Raw genomic sequence first — 17,783 nt, 5'->3', positions numbered from 1 at the left:
ACCTCAAAGTGCAAAATCATTGAAAGCTTAGAACAGCGATTTTTTTCCCAGGGAAAAAAATTGCTGTTTCAAGAAACACACACACAACACAAGCACACCAAAAAACAGCAATGCACACACATACACTTAAAATCCTACATCTAACCCTACACTAAACTGTACATACACTACTATCTATTCACTTACCTTAACTCAAACCCTAACCCTAAGATCCGTCACTATCGCACACTCACCTGACCTGCGCCCTAACCCTAAATTCTGTCACTATCGCACACCCACCTCACCCGCACCCTAACCCTAACGTCCGCACAATCACACACTTACCTGAACCCGACCCGTAACTTTCCACCACAGTGCTGAAAATAGCGAAGCCGCAGAAATGGCCAACCAAATTCTTTCCCTGGGAAAGAATTCGCTGTTCCACGGCTTCACAATAATCAGTTTTCGAACTTCACAGTTCGAACATATGGTGTTCGAACTGCTGAAGTTTCGACTAACTGATAGGAACCCTATAGATAAGGGATAAGAGTTATTTTCTGTTGTACCATTTGAATGCTGAAAAACAATTCTGCAGTCAAAAATTGCAAAATAAAGTTACACATGTTGAACATAGTCCCTAGTATGCTTTGAAAGATATTAAAGCTTTTGGTTTTCAGTCTCCTTTATAATTTTTGACATTTCTGGTTTTCCATATCAATATTTCTATGCAGATATATAAACTATTTCTTGTGGAATTCATTTTTCTGAAAACATTTTACTGATAAGCCTAAGCTACCTGAAAGTGGCATGAAGATATAACTAGAGTTTCAGGGTGCTTTGTTGCTGGTTGTCCTAATTTAAGAAATATTTTAGATTCTCAGTAAAATGCAAAACTCAGTATAATTGTGGGAACTAATCAAGCAAATGTTTAGGTTGTGTGTGTAAAATATGGATTAGAATTTATCTTGCACATTCTATTTTCTAAACTTCCTCATCTGTGCAATAGTCAAGCATATCCAAAAGCCGGCAACAGTATCAAGTTTTCTGTGTTTTCATTTCAGAGTACACAGATTTGGAAGGATTTTTTTCTGTAATACTTCACTAGATCTTTCATGTTGCAAGTAAAAGGGTAAATATAAATTTAAAAAGAACTTCACCTTTTGCGCATATTTTTCCAGATGACTTTTTTACAAAAACAGCTTGCTAGAAATTTTAGAATTTTATAATTTTGCCTGCTTTAAATGATAATTACTGACTAGAAATTAAGTTTATAGTATAAAGCAAATTGATATTCATTTTAAGCTAATACAACCTCCTTCCATTTCCCCATTTTATTTTGTAAACTCCATGGGTGGCAGTGGCTGTCTCCAGGGTCACCCCAGGTGTAATGCCAGCCATAATAGTTGGAGAAGAAAAGGCTGAAAGTTCTGTTGCAATTACTGTTGGTCAACTTTTACTTCTTCATAATTTGGCTTAACGTGTACATGGCAGTTTTATTTTATATTTCATTAAATCTGCACTTCTAATTATCATATATTCATAGTTAGATCATACCAAGTGACAATAACAACACAAATAACTGCAGCAGTATTTAATGCAATGATGAAAACTTGGTAGGGAGTATCTAAAATAAGGTGGAATACCAGTAAAAATCAATCTCGTAATGTTGAATGTTCAAAGCACTTAAAGATTAAGTAAGAGAATATGTTGCATTGATGGATTATTATGAAATAAGATATTGTGAATAAAACTTGTAATGCAGGTAGAGGTAACCCTTCTTCTCCCAGATTCACAGTGCCTGCCCACGTGCTTTTCACTGTATTAATTCCAATAAACTTTTGAATTAGCAAACTCCTCCCCCCAACACAACCCAAATGACACATAGCCCACATACTCAGTGTGCCACTCAACCACAGCCCATAAGGCATAACAACGTACCCAACACTCTAGTCATAGGTGACTCTGTAGTCAGGCATACTGATGTTCCACTCACTAGACTAAACAAGGAGAAAGTTACTGTCAACTGCCTGTCAGGTGCCAGGATCCACCACATAACACATGCACTCAGGTCACTCCACAGTAAGTACAAATATGACACTGTCATTGTCCATGTTGGTGTGAATGACCTGAGACGTATCTCCCTGGACTACATGAAAAGAGACATGGACAAGGACAAAATGATTGACTTCAACAATTGGCTAAGCTTCTGGTGTCATTCTAAGGGAATCCAGTATTTGTCTGCCTGGGACGACATGATCAACAGTCCACGATGCTTTGCCAGAGATGGCCTGAACCTGTCACCCTTAGGATTCCGGATACTGGCTAAGGCTCTTGCCACCCCTGTAGTGCCTTTTTTAGGCTAGGTTCAAATGACAAATTCACCACCGTAACAGGTACAAGCAAGCAAAATCTGAGGGTAATGCTGTTCAATGCTAGAAGTCTAAACCTCAAAATGCACTCACTCGAGGCACTCCTTAAAATGGAGAACATTGACATCTGTGCAGTGACAGAGACCTGGTTCAAAGCTCCAGAGAGCACCCCTGCATTACCAGGCTTCAATTCATACCACACCTTTCGGCCACCTAACCCAGAAAGAAGCACTAAAGGCGGAGGAGTGTCCATATTCATTAAGGATATCCACACCTCCAGGCTAGTTGCACAGCATAATGCATCCGAGATTATCCATGTGCAACTAACTCTGGGCAAGACCGCAATCCAAATTGTAGCTTGCTACAGACCCCCCACCATGCCCCAGGATTCACACTCCTCATTTCTTGATACACTGGAAAGTATTAGGGTACAACCCAACACCCTAATAATGAGCGATTTCAACTACCCCACCATTAACTGGGAAAACTACTCATGTACCAACTCTTTTGCTCAACATTTTCTAGAATTCATAAATTCCAATGCCTTGGATCAACTTATTCACACCCCCACCAGGGGCAGCAATATCCTAGACCTGGTCATTACCAACATGGGAAACCAGTGTTCCACACCAGAGGTCAATTCCTCGTTGGTCAGATCCAACCACAAGCTAATCAGCCTAGGCATCCACATCCCACCCCCAGCCCCAATTAGGGAAACCATCATAAAAAACTTCTCCAAAGCCAACTTCACACTTCTTAAGACAGAAGTGGCAAACTTCATGACACCCATGCAGACGGACAATAGAGATATGACTGCCAAATCCTACACAAATGCACTTTATAAGCACTTACACAAGTGCATGGATCATACTATCCCTAATTAAACCAAGATGCTATCCTCCAAAAAAAGAAGCCAATCTGGTGGTCCTCTGCCATAAACAAACTCTACAACAGAAGAAAGAAACTGTTGCAAAAAACAGTAAAATCCCATGACTGGAGGAACTCCCTGGTCAACCTCAGTAAGAATCTGAGATCCCTCATAAAATCCTCCAAAGCTAGTTACGAAAACAAAATTGCCACTGACTCTAAAGACAACCACAAAGCATTCTATAGCTATGTCAAGAATCTAAATGGGAACACTCAGATCTGCTCTGAGTTACAGCACAATGGCACTAAATATACAGAACCAACTGATATTGCCAACATCCTAGCAGATAAGTTCAGTGCTAACTTTTCCCCCCTCTCACCCCCTAGAGGGCCCATCTCTATACTGGAAGAATGCAAAGTTCCTGTAATCACGGCTGCACAGGTAAAAAACACACTCTCCAAAGCCAAGAACACAGCATCCATGGGACCTGACAATATCCCAGGCTGCGTTCTACATGAACTACAGAATGAAATGGCACCCTACCCAAGTACCATGTTCAATCATAGCCTCACCTCAGGTTTTGTACCCACTGAATGGCGCACCCCGACGGTTATCCCACTCCACAAAGGGGGAGCCACTATGGACCCCGGGAACTACCACCCCATTAGTCTGACGAGCCTGCTCTGCAAGGCCATGGAACGTATCATTGTGGAACTCATAAACAAAGACATTGGTAATCTCCAAACTCTGGACCCTACCCAGTTTGGATTTGTAAAAGGCAGATCATGTCTCCTAAACCTGATTGACTTCTTTGAAGCAGTCACCAAAGCCATAGATGAGGGTAAAATGGTTCACACAGCTTGTCTAGATCTCGCCAAGGATTTAGACACCATCCCCCACTCTGGAATTATAAATAAGCTCACTAAACTAGGTATAAATCCTTATGTCACAAGATGGGTTGCCAACTGGCTCACGAACAGAACCCACACTGTGAAAGTAGCAGATTCCAAATCTGGCATCAGACCAGTGACAAGTGGAGTACCACAGGGTTCAGTCCTGGGTCCTCTCCTGTTTGGTATCTACTTCTCTGAAGTGCAGGCCAGCACAGAAGGTCTTTGGCTAACAAAGTTTGCAGATGACTGCAAACTAGGAGCCATAATCGAAACTCCTAACGATGTGGGCAAACTACAAAAGGGCCTCACTGAGACAGATACCTGGTGTCAAAGCCATGGCCTGAAGCTCATTGCCAAAAGGTGTATTGTCATCCCCTTTGGTAAAAACTCTGTACCCATGAACTACCACATAGCTGGTAGTCTACTTAATGCCGAAAATGTGATGAGACCTTGGGACACAGGTGGACAGTAGTCTCTCCGTTGAGAATCACATCGCCACAGTGGTCAGGAAATCCTTCTATGTGGCTCATCTCATCACAAAAGGATTCTCATCCAGAAAAAAAGAGGTCATTGTTCCCCTCTACTCATCACTCATTAGATCCATTATAGAGTACAATGCCCCTTTTGGTATGTACCTCACAAGACATCTACAACAACTGGAAAGACCACAGAAATACCTCACAAAGAGGATTACTGGCCTCAAACAGATGCCCTATGCAGACCGTCTCAAAAAACTACAGCTTTACTCCATCACATATCGCCTACTCAGGGGCGATCTCTGCCTAACATACAAAGCTATTTCAAACCCAGAGCTGTTGGACATGCTCCACTTAAAGAAATCCCAATCCCTCCGAGCTACACGCTCTATGGACCTAAACCTTGTCACCACAATAAACAGAACATGCTGGAGAGATAGATTCCTATCCCAGAGACTTCCCATACTCTGGAACAGACTACCTATCTATGTCAAACAGAGCTCCTCATTAGCACTCTTCAAGAAGAATCTTGATGATTGGATGGGAAATGGGAAATTCACCCCGGGGATCACTTCTGTGGCTCTGCTCGACAGGGGCACAGGAAAATAATTTTCTTGGGTGGCGAAAGCCAGGGTGCATTTTTTGGCTAGGCTTGTATGGGCCCTAGGGCCAATAGCCTAGTACCTACCTATGAACCTATAAATAAAGCGGGCTGTGATGGTGCAGGTCATGAGACCTTCCCTGCAGTATGTATTCTATTAGCCATTGATTGATTTTTATTTTGTCAGATGTTTCTTGTTATTTCACAAAAGTATGGCAGTGTGGTTTAGTCTATTACTTCAACATTCAATATTCTGAGAATTGAGCTTTTTAGATATGGTTTTATGGTATTTTTTTAACTGATAATCGGTCTTATGTTAGGTATGCTATTTAAACTCTGTAACAGTTTCAGACGTATGTTTTCAGTACAGTAACCCATGACCCCTAATAAGTTCTCAAACATATTACATTAATTTTGAACTAGTATAATATAAACCTTGATGGATAACCGTTTAGATTTGTTTTTATAGTATCAGTTTTGTTTACATTCTGTCATGTTAGGTACCCTCTTTAAGCTCTTTTACAGTGTCAGGCATAATACTCAGTACAGTAACCTAAACATCTGAAAATAAATTCTCTCATAAACATTCTAAATGAATAATTAAATAATATTCCTACTATTTTATTGCTTTTATTTTGATGAAATGTACTGGATATTTTGAACTAACTTGGTAGAAAACTTGATTGATAGCCATTAGAATTTGGTTTAATTACATTCTTTTTTTTTGCTATTCCATTTGATGTTAGGTACCCTATTCATACATAGTTTAAGACATGTTATTCACTACTGTACCCACAACCTCTGAAAGTTTTAACTAGATAAATCGATTGATAAGCATTGCTGCCTAGGAGTCCTGTCATGTGACAGTATAAGCATTGCTATACAGCAGTCCTGTCATGTGACAGCATGCGCTTTGCTACACAGCAGGTTAGTCATGTGACAGCATAAGCATTGCTGCACAGCTGTCCTGTCATGTGACAGCATGACTGGTAACTTCACACTGTGTTCAGCAAGTAAAACTTCCCTCCCTACTGAAAAATAAACATCATAATAACTGTGCATATATTTTTGCAAAACCAAAATGCTGACATTCTGTACAAACAGCAGTGTAAAGTTTCTTCCACTCCTATGTATCAGCTCTGTTTATTTTACACTTTATTGATCTGTTTATACCACTTGCCTGCAATTTGTTTTCTAAAGCTACCCTTCTATCCTTGTGTTGCTAGTTTGCATTCCAAAAGCATTCTGATTGCAAATGTGACAAGAAAATGAATTTAATGTGTTATTTTCTCACTTTCTGTTACTTATCTCAGTAGTATTAAAACATTTTTCTAGTGTACATTTCTTACATTTTAGTTATACAAAACAACCTGATGTGTATAACCAACTCATACCAGTGATTCCACTGTATTATTTTTTGAGAATCCTGCTATGAAGACTACTTTCAGTCAGTATACTTGCTTCATTAATTTGCAAGCATTCCTAGACCTACTGCATGCATTACCAGAACTAACCTTACCAATATTGTGTGTCACTTTGTATCACATAATATATTAGTTTTCTTTTTCATTTTGACAGCAACTTTATCAGATGGCATGCAATGACAACAAAATGAAATGTAGTAATTATTTTCACAGTGATAATTACTGATCTCATTGATTTTAAAACATTTTCCAGTGTGCATATTTTACATTTAAATTTTATCAAACTAGCACCCGTATTTAATAAATTTCTCTCAGTCAGTGCTTCAAGTATATTACTAATGTGAATCTTGCTATCCAGCCTACCATTATTCAACTTATATATCTTATCAGGTTTTCATATAATGCTAGATCAAGTGCATGCGTTACCAAAACAAATTGTATGCATTATCTTGTATTAGCTTCGTTCATATAATATAGTACTTTCCTTTTCTGATCATCATTCATTGCTTCACCCCCCCCCCCCTTTTCCATGCTGTCATAGTACCTTTATTAAAGGCAACATACGTAGATACAGTTTACAGTTTAAAAACAGAGACTTTTATCAGACAGTATTCAGTACAGTCTCCACCATATGTTAACCATAAACTTTAATTTCTAAGTAATATTTTGACATGTAATACTTATTACATTTACATTAATCAAATAATTTTGTCTAATACTTGCTAATTTCAGTAGTTTTAAAGTATCATTTAGAATTGCAGTTTACATTTTGATTATATCACACTCTTTTTCTATACAAACCTTTATTCTTTTTAAAGTTGTGTCCTCAAGTTCTAAGAGGTTTGATAAGAATCTTTGTACAGCATTGGTGTATTACATTTATTGTACATTAGGAAGACCAATACAGAACTCATCTAGATGTATGGACAGCGTGAGATCTGATCATGATAGTAAAGACTGTAAAGCTGAATTCTTGAAATATTTGGTTATTGTGAATAAAGGCTTCATTTATGTAAAAAGATCTTGGCAGGCTTGGTATACAGTTATAGAAGTAAAGATAATTGATAATGATCAATTTTTATTGATGTCTGGTGCTTCTTACAATGTTTAGAAAATATTTTATAACTGGGGAAAATGAGGATGTATTTCATTAGGTTGTATATCTTTAAACTTGGCTCACAAGCAGGAACTGCACATTATTTGCTACAGCTCTTAGAAAAAGGCAGTTTGGGGGCATTTTGGTAAATATAAAGGACAGTCATACATCAGTGTTGTCAGAATGTCTGAGACTTTGTTTGAGCATCCAGGTAGGCATTACATATGTTACAACCAGGATAATATACTGTGTAACCGTGATCTGCAGTACTAGCGCATGTCAGACCCTGCATCTCTTGATAGCATACACATGCCGCCACTGCTGTGCACTTTTTTCCAGGACCTTTCCTGATAGTTATCCAACCTCCAACCAGTTGGCCCATTTGTTCCATGGGTGGAGGGGGATGGAATGCCTAGGCTAGGCAAAAGATCTGTAATGCAATTATGTCTTATTCCTCGTGTCTAGTGGTTCCATGCACCACCATTAATAAGGAAAGGAGCAACCAGAAATACCTCTCAAATGTCAATATTTTTACAGACTGACCATATTTCTCCTCATTTTTTGGTCTGTTACTCATAAAATTTCTGTTTTTCTGACAAATCCTTGAGGAATGAAGGCACTAAATAGCACATATTTATGTTTTAAACTTCATATCCTTTAGAAAATGCATGCTAAATAAAATCCTGTTTTTATAGCAACGTTCTAAGTTTATGAAAGCAAAATTTAAAATCTGTCCCTATTTTGGGCCTTTGTCCCCCCATCATTTTAGGCTTTCTCCAGATTTCTTGCACTAAGAGTTTGAGAGGTATGCAGCCATGCTAAGTTTCTTCATGCAGTTCCAGGGGAGAACATATCTAAATTAATTAACAACTCAAACAGCATTATTCAGCCTCAGCCTCCATACAGGTTTTGTTCAAAGCAAATGGAGAACAGCTACAGTCATTCCTTTGCATAAAGGAGGACTTCCAAAGACCTAAGCATTTACACACCAGCCTCATATGCAAAGCCATGGAAGGACTTATCATGGAATTAATCAATCAGGACATATCATGGAATTAATCAATCAGGACATAGAGAACCTCCAAAAACTATACCTGTCTCAGTTTATATTCATCAGAGGAAGGTCATGCTTGCTCAACCTGGTGAATTTTTTGAAAACGTCAACAAACCAATGGATGAAGGCAAAATTGTTCACATCGTATACCCTCACCTGGCCAAAACTTTAGACACAATTCCCCACTCGGGTAAAGTAAAAAAGCTAAATAAACTGGGAATAAACCCCTATCACAGATAGGACACAGATAATTAAAATATGGGAAGTTATCTCCACAAAGAGACCAGCCACCAGTGGAGTCCGCCAGGGTTCTGTACTAGGTTCTCTCCTGTTTGGCATCTACTTTTCTAAAGTAAAAGCCAATGGCAAAGGGCTCTAGCTGACTAAGCTTGCAGGTGACTGCAAACTAGGAGCAGTCGTTGAATCCCCAAATAACTTAGCCATCCTACAGGAAGGTTTGTCTCAAATAACTGGTGTCAAAACCATGGTCTGAAACGAAATACCAAAAATTGCATTGTGGACAGTGACTTAACTGTTGACCAACATGTGTCTGTTTTTGTAAGAAAGTCCTTTTATATTGCTTATAAACAAAAAGTTTGTGTCTAGATCTTGGGGTGTCCTTGCCCCCCCCTTACTCAGGCATTAGACCTGTCATAGAATTTAATGCCCCCTCTGGCATGTGCATGTACAGACACATGCAGCAACTCAGGTATCCACAGTGATACCTTACTAAAAGGAAACAAGACATAAACAACATGTCCTACATGGATGGACTCAAAGCCCTGTCACTAAAGTCTGTATCCTACAGACTTCTAAGAGGTGACCTTTGTCTGATATACAAGGCACCCTCTGACCCATTACTGATGGATTTACTGCACTTCCACAAGTCAGATGGCATCAGAAATGCTTGGTTTAGGGATCTAAACCTCTTCTGCAACATCAACAAAACAGTTCAGAGGGAAAGTTTTTTTTTCTCAGAGGACGCCATTACTATGGAACAGACTCCCTATCCACATAAAACAGAGTTCATTCTTCCCCATTTTTAAGTGTAACTTAGATCTATTGATGGAAAATAGAAAATTTACTCCAGGACTGTCCCCTGTACTATGAATGAACAGATGCAGATCCTAAATGCTTTATGCCATGCATGGGTCCCCTTGTATTATCCATGATATGATCCCAGTTATTAGAGATAATGTATATTTATCGGTTATGGGATGGGTAAGGCCAGTCTATATCCAAATGGGATAGGTTATTTCAAGCACAAAAATGAACGCTGACCAGGCTGAAATGACCTGCAAGGGCAGCTAACGTAGTACTTACCTGTGAACCTGTTTGTGTATGTCCCTAATCCAAAATGCTGCATTAGTATATAGCCTGGTCACAGAGACTGCCCACCATGGTATTGCACATCTTTGTACAAAAAGCAATATGGTAGGTTTATCTTTGAATTCAGAAAAAGATGCAGGAAACTCTTCTGAACTTTTTTGAATTTAGCCCAATATCTTCTGTGTAGAGATGCAGCCTTGCTTGGGGCTTTGTTTTGTGGTTTAATGATCTTTGAAGCATTAGGGTTAAGGTTATCAGACTCATTTTTCAGAGTAATGCCATACATTTAATCTGCTTTCAAGCTTGTAATGTCTGATTTTTTTCTAAGTGCTGTCTTCAGAAATTATGTCTTGCAGAGCCCTTCCTTTCTTCTATCACATATCTGAAATGCCTTCATGTTGAAAGGAACTATGCTTAACTCTATTTATATAGCAACAATGTTAATATGCTTTAGGTTGCTCAACTATTTTTGATACACATGTTTAATAATTGCTTAATATTCATATACATGAGTTTTATGAGTCCCTGACAGAATTCATCAAGATTGGCCAGTGGCACTTTAAATCCTGTTTTGACAAGTGTTTGCAAAGCCAGTCACACAGCAGCCAAGCCCTGTAGTGTAGAGGGATGTAGCACTGAATAAGATCCAGGTGAGCTGTGTAATATTTGAGAAAAAAAAGATCCTGAGAAGTAAGAATGAAGGCAATAGTTGAGAGCAGCTAAATCCAACTTTTCCAGATTGTGGAGGTGCCAGGTTGATCTACCATATTTGATGATTCCTACTGGAATGTAGATAAGAGTCTCACAAAATATGCTGAGCCAGCTCTCAGTGCATGTGCATTACTCAGTTACAATGCTTCTACTATGAAATGCCAACTTCCAGAAAGGCAAAAAAAATCCTTTTTTCTTGTTGTTTTGCAGAGGGACAAGCCCTATATACGCCTGACCTTATCTGTACCAACTCCACATTTGCACCAAGTTGAAGAAGGGGGAAATCCCCCAAAAGAAGTAAATAATTGCTGACTCACAATTAGAAATCACACCAGCAATGATTTCCAATGGGGAAAAGCATTCAGTATTATACCGCTTATCTTTTTTTACTTCGGGCTACTGTCACTTGAGCAATTGTACCTCAAGCATATGTAGGGAAACCAATTACAGTAGGTAAGCGTGTGTGGTAATACTTAAACCCATAGCCAGGCAGCTATCACGAGTCTCCTTTTCGAAAGAAAGTGGAAGCTGATGCGCACAGCCTACAGGCTGGCCCACTCCTTGCTACCTGATTCTCACTAAAAGAGAATCGAACTCTATACCCTCCCACTACCCAGAGATAGTAGTAATCCTTTGCACCACCACTGGATGTAATGTAATAAATATAACAAGACTTAAAAAAGAAAAGTCGACTACAAAGGAGGGGCAAAATGATGAATTACCTGTACTCTTGCCACAGGAAACTTCAGCATTACAGCAATATGGACTTTTTTTAACAATAATGAAGATGTCAAACAGAATTCAATGCCTGCAAGAGTTTGTGACTTACAGGAGAGAGGGAAAGGAAATATTAAGCATACCTCTTAAATTAGTAGTGCAAGAAAATCACAACAAACCCAAAATTAATGGTAGGACAAAATCATGGACAGATTTTAATTACTCCTCCTACTAACTCAGAAAGTTACCATGCATTTACAGAAGGATATGAAGTGGGAAGTGACATTAATTACTGACTGTAGTCATTCACGATTTATCAGAGTAGGGAGAATGAGACACTGGGGGCATTCTGACAAAACAGAGACAGGTATGGGGTATGTTTTGTGTGGTTTCCCAATATTAAAATTAGCTCAGTTTGAGCTACTGGGGCTGAATGCTACAACCGTTGGTTTCCCAGTATTACAATTAGCTCGGATTTGAGCTACTGGGGCTGAACGCTACAACTGTTGGTTTCCCAATATTATAATTAGCTCAGATTGAGCTACTGGGGCTGAACGCTAAAACTTGGTTTTAAATATTGTAATTAGCTCAGATTGAGCTACTGGGGCTGAGTGCTAAAACTGTCGGTTTAAATATTGTAATTAGCTCAGATTGAGCTATTGGGGCTGAACGTTATACTTGGTTTCAAATACTGTAATTAGCTCGGATTTGAGCTACTGGGGCTGAACGCTACAACTGTTGGTTTCCCAATATTATAATTAGCTCGGATTGAGCTACTGGGGCTGAACGCTAAAACTTGGTTTTAAATATTATAATTAGCTCAGATTGAGCTACTGAGGCTGAATGCTAAAACTGTTGGTTTCAAATATTGTACTTAGCTCAGATTGAGCTACTGGGGCTGAACGCTAAAACAGTTGCTTTTACAATATTGTAATTAGCTCGGATTGAGCTACTGGGGCTGAACACTAACTACTGTGCCTACATGTATTGAAATAGCTGATGTTAAGTTGTCTATCTCGCCTTCATTCTTGCTGGATGGGTTAGTTGGTTCCATATCCCACAATGCTAGGCGATAGTTACCTCAGATCTCGTTTGCCGCTACAGCTGCGAGGTTGGTTGTTCTACCGGTTCCTGGTGAGTTTAAGCTTTTTCTATTAAAAGTTACTCTGTTTCCCCCTTTTTTTAGTTTAATTATTGTCAAATTAGTGTAGTTCATTGAACTTTATCCCCGACCTAATTTTTTCCCGTTTTTTCTTAAAAGAACTTTAGTTCTTCCCTTGGGCCTTGGGCCTTCCCTTGAGTGTCTGTGTAGTTTAAGCTACTGTTTATTGTACTTTATTTTTTAGTAATTTTACTAAAGTAATTTTTTCTGACAGGGTATAACTGGTGTGTTTGAGTGCGTGTTTGTGTTCACCAGTTAGGCTATGTCTTTCAAGAAGTGTGATGCGTGCTGTCAGAAAATGTCTCTGACAGACGCCACACTTCTTGTGTCTTTGCACCTGCAGGACTCCTGTGCTGTCTGCCATGGCTTCAGCCCCAGGGTCCTGCAGGAAAGGAAAACAAGCTCATATTGAGAGGCTTGTTGAAGCCTGAGGATTCCCTGTCTGTCTCAACAGGAAGCCCTCCGAGACCTCAGGTTGTTCAACCTTTGCCTTTATCGGCTCCGCTGGAGCCGATAAGACTCAGTCCACAGTTTGGCTCCGACAAGATCTTGCAACCAGAAAGAGGTCTAGGTCACCTTCTCTTGGCTCCGTTCATTCGGCTCCAGGATCTCCCCTGCTGTCTGAACAGGTCTCATTCCTCTAGGTCATCGAGGTTGTCCGATCATGACCTTCAGAGGGTGGTGAGTCGACTACTCAAGTCTGAGGCACTAGCCCAGATGCTTCAGAGCCCGACTCATCAGTCGGTGCCTGTCCCGTCCATCAACTCCTTCCTCCTTCGACTCTTTTGAGCTCTCCATGGAGGAATCTGGGTGAGTGGCATCGAGCCATCACTGTCGGTGCCGGGGACCTCTGGCTCTCTGACAGGGGTGAGGTCATGTTAGAGCCTGGCTCTACTCCACAGTCGGCTCGCCAGCCCCTCCCTCTATGCTGCCTCAGGGTCCTCATCCCTGACCGCAGAGAGCCAACTCCTCAGGAGCTCCCTTTGGGACTCCTGATTTGGCAGAAGAGCCCTCGGAAGAGGAAGTGCAAGAGGAAGCACATTGACTCACCTGAGTCTATCACGTCGGACACAGATCTGGATGATTCTGAGGGTTCCCCCCTTCTGAAGATGTCTCATTTGCAGACATTCTGGAGATCCTTAAACAGAGGGAAATTGGCCAGCCCTCAACCCTTCGGAGGATCTGTGTATCTTGAGGCGCTTGGCTCTCGCCCTTCCACCTCCTGGGTGTCCCCTCATGCAGGTGGTTGCAAAGGCATGGACGGCTCCTGATTCAGTGGACCCCACTCCCAGGAGACCCTCCAAATTCATCACAGCTCCATCAGACAAGGAATTTTTATCAAAAGGAGTCTCTGTGGATGCTATGGTGGTTGCTGCCGCCACAAAGAAGGAACTGGCTGATCCTTCAGTGCCTGTCCATCCACCTAACAAGGAATCTAGGTCCATGGATAGGTGATGTTCTCCTCAGCGACATTTACTATGCTGAATTACCTGTGCCATTTCACTCGTCTTCAAAGAGACTTGATCAAAGAAGCGAGTGAAATGCTGAAGGACCCTACAGCTGCGGGTTTCAAGAGAAAATGAACACGCAGCTGGCTATCCTTAATTCTATTTCCAACTCCTCCATGCCTCCTCTCTTATGCGGCCGATGGAGCGAGCAGAGCAGCAGGAACGCCTGGATGCGGCTATGCAATTTTGCAGAACCTTTCAAGACGTCTTTCACGAACTCCCCTTTGATGGATCATCTCTTTTGGTCCACAAGTGAAAGAAACCCTGACTAGGTGACTGATGGCAAGACCCTTTCTGCCGCCGGAGTCCGTTTTCTTCTAGGCCTTACCCCAAAGGCCAGAAGGGGGAAAGATGTGGTTAAACAATCCCAAGGGACTTCAGAGTCGGTTCCCGCCAGAGGCAGAGGGGGAACAACAATGGTAGACGTCGCCCTAGAGGCAGAGGGGGTCCGCAGAACCAGGGCAATCGAGAAACATTCTCCGAGAAGCCTTTTCAGCATCCCTCGACTGCCCATCTTCGAGGCAGTCGGGGAAGATTGTCACTGTACCCAGAAGCCTGGCTATCCTTGACACAAGACAAATGGGTACAGTCCATCATTTCGAAGGTTATTCTATTCCCTTTCTTCGCTTCCAAATCAGTCAAAAAAATCCCTTCCAGATGTTCCACCCGCTCAAAGGGATCTTGCAGCTTTGGAAATTTCAAAACTGCTTGCAAAAAGAGCTATTCAGCCAGTGCCAGCAGACCAACTAGGATCCGGAATCTACTCAAGGTTCTTTTTAGTTCCAAAGAAAACAGGGGACTGGAGACCAATTTTGGATCTCAGTATCTTGAACAGATCAGTCAAGAAAACAAGATTTCGATGGTCACGCTGCAATCCATTCTTCCCCTATTGGGAAAAGGAAACTGGATGTGCTCTATAGACCTTCAGGACGTGTACTATCACATAAAAATGAACAGACGCTTCAGAAGATTCCTCCGCTTCAGGCTGGGAACCAGTCATTTTCAATTCAGGGCCCTGCCCTTTGGTCTCACCACTGCCCCGGTGTTTACCAAATGCATGGCAGTGGTAGCTTCTCACCTGAGACGACAAGGATTCCAGGTGTTTCCATATTTGGACGACTGGCTCCTCACAGCTCCCACCAAGCATCTCCTTCTGATGGCCAGAGATTACACTTTTCGTCTGTCAAAGACTGGGTATCTCAATAAATTAAAAATCTGTTTTGTCGCCTTGTCGATATTACCTACATAGGCGAAAATTAGATACTGTAAACATGTCTGCAACACTAACGAACCAAAGGATATCAGACATTCAAAAATTGGTATCACTACTTCTCAACAACAACAGAGCCAAAGCCAGGTTAGTTCTAAAGGTGTTGGGAATCATGGCAGCGCCATACCCTCCTTCCATTGGCCAGATACCACATGCGGATCCTTCAGTGGATGCTCTTTTCTCAATGGTCATACCAGGAACTTCCAATGTCTCACACCATTATGATCACGCAAGCGTGCAAAAGCATCTCATGTGGTGGATGTCTTCCCCAGCTCCTGTTGGGGAGACCATTTGTTCCACCACCTCCGGTTGCTACTCTCACAACGAATGCCTCCGTGATCCAGTGCGGGTGGTGCATTATCAGGGCAGGACAGTCCAGGGCACATGGCAACCAAACGAATGCCACTTGCACATAAATGTTCTGGAGATGAGAGCAGTGCTTTTAGCGTTGCAAGCCCTTCAACACTCTCTTCCCTTGGGAACGATTGCAATCCAGACAGACAATATGTCTGTAGTGTGGTACATCAACAAACAAGGCGGAACCAGATCATACCCCTGTGTCGAGACGCTCTCAGCCTGTGGCAACGGGCGATTTCTCCTCAGCGTTTTCTGATAGCAACGACATCCCCGGAAGTCCAATCACATTGCGGACAAGTTGAGCAGAGCTATTCTCATGCCTCACGAGTGGTCTCTGAAAGACTCTGTAGTGAGAGAGATTTTTCTCAAGTGGGGTCAGCCTTGCTGCGATCTTTTTGCTACTCCCCAAAACAGCAAGTGCAGAGAATACTTCACTCTATTCCCCTTACCAGGCCAACCCAGCAGGGACGCGCTAGTCCAAGTTTGGCCCCGGGGACTTCTGTATGCATTTCCTCCTTTCCCACTGATCTCTCAAGTAGTACAGAAAGCTATCGCTCAGAAGGCCTCATTGATCCTCATTGCTCCTTACTGGCCTCGACAAGTGTGGTTCCCCTTTCTGCATCGATTTCTTGTGGAGCGACCGTGGAATCTGGACCTAGTTCCAGATCTTTTGATCCATCAGTCGGGTCAGTTTCATCGCTCCCTCCCCTCTCTGAACCTCACTGCTTGGTTCCTCCACTTCCAACCGTAGCCAGGCTTCCTCAATTATCTCACTCTGTTAGAGATATTTTGATAGCTTCCCATAAATCTTCCACTCGAAAGATTTATTTGAGTAAGTGGAAACGATTTTCATATTGGGCACAAGGAAAGGACGAGATCCTTTCACCGCTTCCATCCAACTAGTCCTCGATTTTCTTGCTGAACTCTTCCATGCAGGTTCATCTCCATCTACTCTTAAGGTTCAATTGGCAGCTATTTCTAATTTCCATGTGGGTATTTCTGAATCTGCCCTAATGTCCCACAAACTCTGCAAAGCCTTTTTGAAAGGAGTTTTTCTTCTCAGACCTCCTGTAAGAAATCCTCCTTCTCCTTGGGACCTAAATTTAGTTCTTGCTTCTTTGATTCTTTCCCCTTTCGAACCTGCAGCTTCATGTTCCTTAAAGTTATTATCATGGAAAACTCTCTTTCTGGTGGCTATCACATCAGCTAGAAGAATTTCAGAACTTCAAGCACTCAGTTGTCGTTCTCCTTACCTTGTGTTCCATAAGGACAGAGTTTCCTTAACTAACCCGTCCTTTTTGCCTAAGGTGGTTTCAACATCAAATCTAAACCAATGCATTGACCTCCCTGTTTTTTCCGGAGTATTCAAATAGGTCTGAACAAAAATTACACTGTCTGGATGTTCATCGTCAATTAAGGTACTACTTGGACAGGACGAAACAATTCAGAAAATCTGATCAGCTGTTTGTCTCCTATGCGGAAAGCAGAAAGGGACTTCCAGTTTCAAAGGTATCTTTATCCAGATGGCTAACATCTCTGATTACCCTTGTTTATGAGATTAGACACCAAAACTGCCTAATAAGCCTAAAGCCCATTCCACCAGAGCTTTGGCTACTTCTCTAGCCTTCCAAGACAGACTGCCTATTGACACCATTTGTGCAGCGGCTACTTGGGCTACTCCTCACACTTTTATTTCCCATTATAAGTTGGATTTAGCTTCTAGGCATAGAGCTAATTTTGGTTCCACTGTTCTCAGGAGTCTGTTCCGTTAGGCCACCGGGACAAGGTGCTAGGGACGGTCCCATCCAGCAAGAATGAAGGCGAGGTAGACAACTTAACATATAGAAGTTATGTTCTTACCATAACGTTCCATGTTAGTTGTCTTCTTCTCTTCTTCTTCCACCCTCCTTCTCCCTGGCCTGGACAGACCTAGAGGAGTTGTGATCGTGACCTCTCTTTCTACCACCTC

At 41.6% G+C, this 17,783-nt stretch overlaps 1 protein-coding gene across 3 annotated transcripts in view; it reads left to right on the top strand.

Moving 5' to 3' along the window:
* The window catches only part of KSR2 (kinase suppressor of ras 2), a 2,556,886-nt gene that overhangs the window by 1,596,780 nt on the left and 942,323 nt on the right, over positions 1-17,783 (top strand). The window lies entirely within an intron of this gene.

This window comes from Protopterus annectens, chromosome 4.part0 (assembly GCF_019279795.1).
Source record: "Protopterus annectens isolate FY-2018-M chromosome 4.part0, PAN1.0, whole genome shotgun sequence".
Classification (NCBI taxonomy): Eukaryota; Metazoa; Chordata; order Ceratodontiformes; family Protopteridae; genus Protopterus; species Protopterus annectens.
The sequence above is the reverse complement of the archived record's forward strand: the minus strand, read 5'-3'. Positions and strand labels throughout refer to the sequence as shown.